This window comes from Ceratosolen solmsi, unplaced genomic scaffold (assembly GCF_000503995.2).
Source record: "Ceratosolen solmsi marchali unplaced genomic scaffold, CerSol_1.0 scaffold29, whole genome shotgun sequence".
Taxonomy (NCBI): domain Eukaryota; kingdom Metazoa; phylum Arthropoda; class Insecta; order Hymenoptera; family Agaonidae; genus Ceratosolen; species Ceratosolen solmsi.
In genome coordinates, this window is record NW_011948417.1 from 1684912 (window position 1) to 1688011 (window position 3100).

At 20.3% G+C, this 3100-nt stretch overlaps 1 long non-coding RNA gene across 1 annotated transcript; it reads right to left on the reverse strand.

Annotated features, from left to right (window-relative positions):
* Nucleotides 1-752: 752 nt before the first annotated feature.
* Nucleotides 753-1697, reverse strand: LOC105359612 (uncharacterized). Its single transcript, XR_912773.1, has 3 exons — nucleotides 1638-1697; nucleotides 1487-1534; nucleotides 753-833 (listed from the first exon to the last, which is right to left on the reverse strand). It is a non-coding gene; the product is annotated as an uncharacterized LOC105359612 (long non-coding RNA).
* Between the last annotated feature and the right edge of the window lie 1403 nt (nucleotides 1698-3100).

Sequence of the window (3100 nt, forward strand, 5' to 3'; positions counted from 1 at the left end):
TTAAAGGAAATTCTTATGTTTTCATAAATGTTTTAATTTTTATTTAAGTGTTTGAACAGAATAAATAACGTTTTAAAAATAATATAATTACAGAAATTGATGAGAACGAACTTATTTAATAGATATTTATTTGATAATTAAATAATAATAAAAAATGTTTAGATAAATATGTTCGAATAAAAACTATAATTTGATGTGAAGTTTTAATTAACGCTTTCTAAATAGAATTCTCAAGTTCAATTAAAGTTCTATTGATATTATTAAGAAAGTTTGTACTGGAATTGCGACAGAATTAATTAATATTAAATTTTTATCTCTTTTAAGTAATGTGTTATGTCAATAAATTATTCAATTGATTTGCATTCTTAATATTGTTATAAATAATTTTTTTTTTCTTTGATTATTATTTATCTTATACATAAAGATTAATGGAAGAAGGAATGGTATATTCGAAATAATATATTTTAAGAATATAAGTTATATTTAGAATAATTATATTACTTAATGTTAAAAGGTTGTCAAAGGTAATCGATAAAATGTTCAAAGACTGAATTTAAAAATTTGAAAAAATATTTTATTCACTTTATTTACTTGATAATTTTCCCAACCATATAATATTGGGATCTTATACGAATTTGCAAAAACTGAGTTAATTAATTTACTTTTCTTCTGGGAGGATTGAATTTGCAGTACCTAAAAGAAAAACAATTGTTTATAAACTTCGTAAATTTTTTTATATTAATACATTTATACGTAATTATACTTACTATTAGATTTGTTGAATTTTTCATCACATGCTTTTTGACAATATGGCTTTTGGATTTCAATCAGGTCTATTTTTTAAAAGAGTAATACATTTAAAAAGCGTGTAAATACATATTATTTCAAATAACATAATATGAATTGCTTTTAGCCACAATGGTTAATTATCTATAGTTTTTAATAGTATAATTGCTACTATGTACTATATATGCATATAGAGAAAATATAATCATTTATATTTTGAGCTTTATTTATTTCAATAATTAGATCAAAATTTGTAAAATTTTGCATATATTATATTATTTTATATATAACAATGTGATTTCATTTCATACTTTTTTGCCTTTATTTAATCGAATAATGTAAATTATTCGATCGTAAATCTAACTTTGAATATATTTATTCATAATAATAATAAATTATATTTTACGCATATTAATATCAATTATTGATAAATATATTTTAATTATTATATTAAAAGACAAAGAAACATTCAATTCAGAACTCTATAATACAGTTCAGAATTATTTCAATTATTAAAAATCTCTTTTTGTTATATGCATATATAAACAATTACCGACAACATGTAAGAGTACATATGATCTATTTAAATTTATATAATATAATATATCCGTATTCTATAGATAATTATTTTATTACTATATTTGTATATATATTAGATGTATTAGAGCTGTAATTTTTAATAATATATAATATATCTTACTATTACAAATCTCGTAGCAAATTGAATGCGTTATAATGAATTTGTTAGCTAGAAAGTAAACAAAAAATAAATTAATGTAGTATTAAAATTTATTTTAAAAAGTTTAAAAGTTTAAAAAACGTTTATATTGTTATATTTATATTTTACTTACGAAAGACAAATTTCTGAATACAGAATTTTTTACAATTTAGCCGATACAATGATGGAAGCGCTAAAATAAAATAGATAAGAAGTTTAGAAAAATCATTTACGATAAGTTAAAAGTTATGAAAAAATATTTTATACCATATATATTACAGAATGTTTATAAAAAAATTTTGAATTCATAATTTGGAAAGTGATACATTAGATTTTATATATTGCATCATTATATTATACATAGTATTCTCTACCTCGAACGTACAAAGCGCTTTGTTATTTAATATAAAAGATTAGATAGAGGAATTTTTTGCGAATATTTAGAACATATTGTGTTATTAACGATATTTTATAAATTTTTTTTTGAGGAATTTGAGATTGTAGACGAGTGTTTTATTTTTCTGTCTTCAAAATATTTTACTCTCTCAAAAGAAGGTCGAAGGAAATATAATTGAAAATATCGAAATAAAATTAATATGCGAAATGAAACAAGATCCCAATTAATTATGGATACCAAAATAATTCGTCAATAAATTTCTATCATTTTCTCTATTTGCCAATATTTTATTTTTATTTATTATGTAAGAATATAAAATATATATGTATAGATATATGAGCATACAGAAATGTCTGAACATGAGATAGGTTTATCTGAAACTTTCTCGAATGAGAAAGTAGAAATGTCAACAGCCATTGTGCTGTGCATCACAGATTTTCTATATATTTGCAAAGTATGAAAAGAAAGTATGAAAAAAATTAGAAAATTATAATACATTGATAATGTTCATAACTTTTTATGATTTTAAACACTTAATAACTCTTAAAACTTTTAGCAAAACCTTGAAATTTTATCTCAATTCTCATTTGCATTCCTTTTTTTTTCTCATTTGTATTACATATTTATGTTAGTAAAGTAGTTGTTTTAATTTACTGCTTTCTAACTGAAAATTAAATTAAAATGTTTGTAGTGATAGTTAAATAAGTGTATGGTATATGGATCAATCTTAAAACCAATTTATGGTAAGCTAATAATTTGTGGAATCTCATATAATATTATAAAGTGTATTAAATATTAATTGTGGAAATTAATATTTTTGTTTAACATTACTAACAACATATAAATATGATAATAAAATTTCAAATTAATAATAAAATACATAATTATATGTACATAATAAAACGTATAATAAAAATTTATATTAAAATTTTTTTTAAGCCTTACCAATAACATACATATACTTAATTATATAATTAATAAAAGCATAGCTTACTATCACATGCATGAAAACATTCGTTTGTTGATGCGTTCACTAACGAAATAAAGTAAATAACTAATAAAAGAATTAAAGAAAATTTCATTTTAAATAATATTAACGATATGAAAATTTTAATCTGCAATCCGAAGCAAACGATAACAGTAACTGTGTAATTCAATTTTGTAGTTAAACCAAGATTGCTCAAGATGCTTATTATATA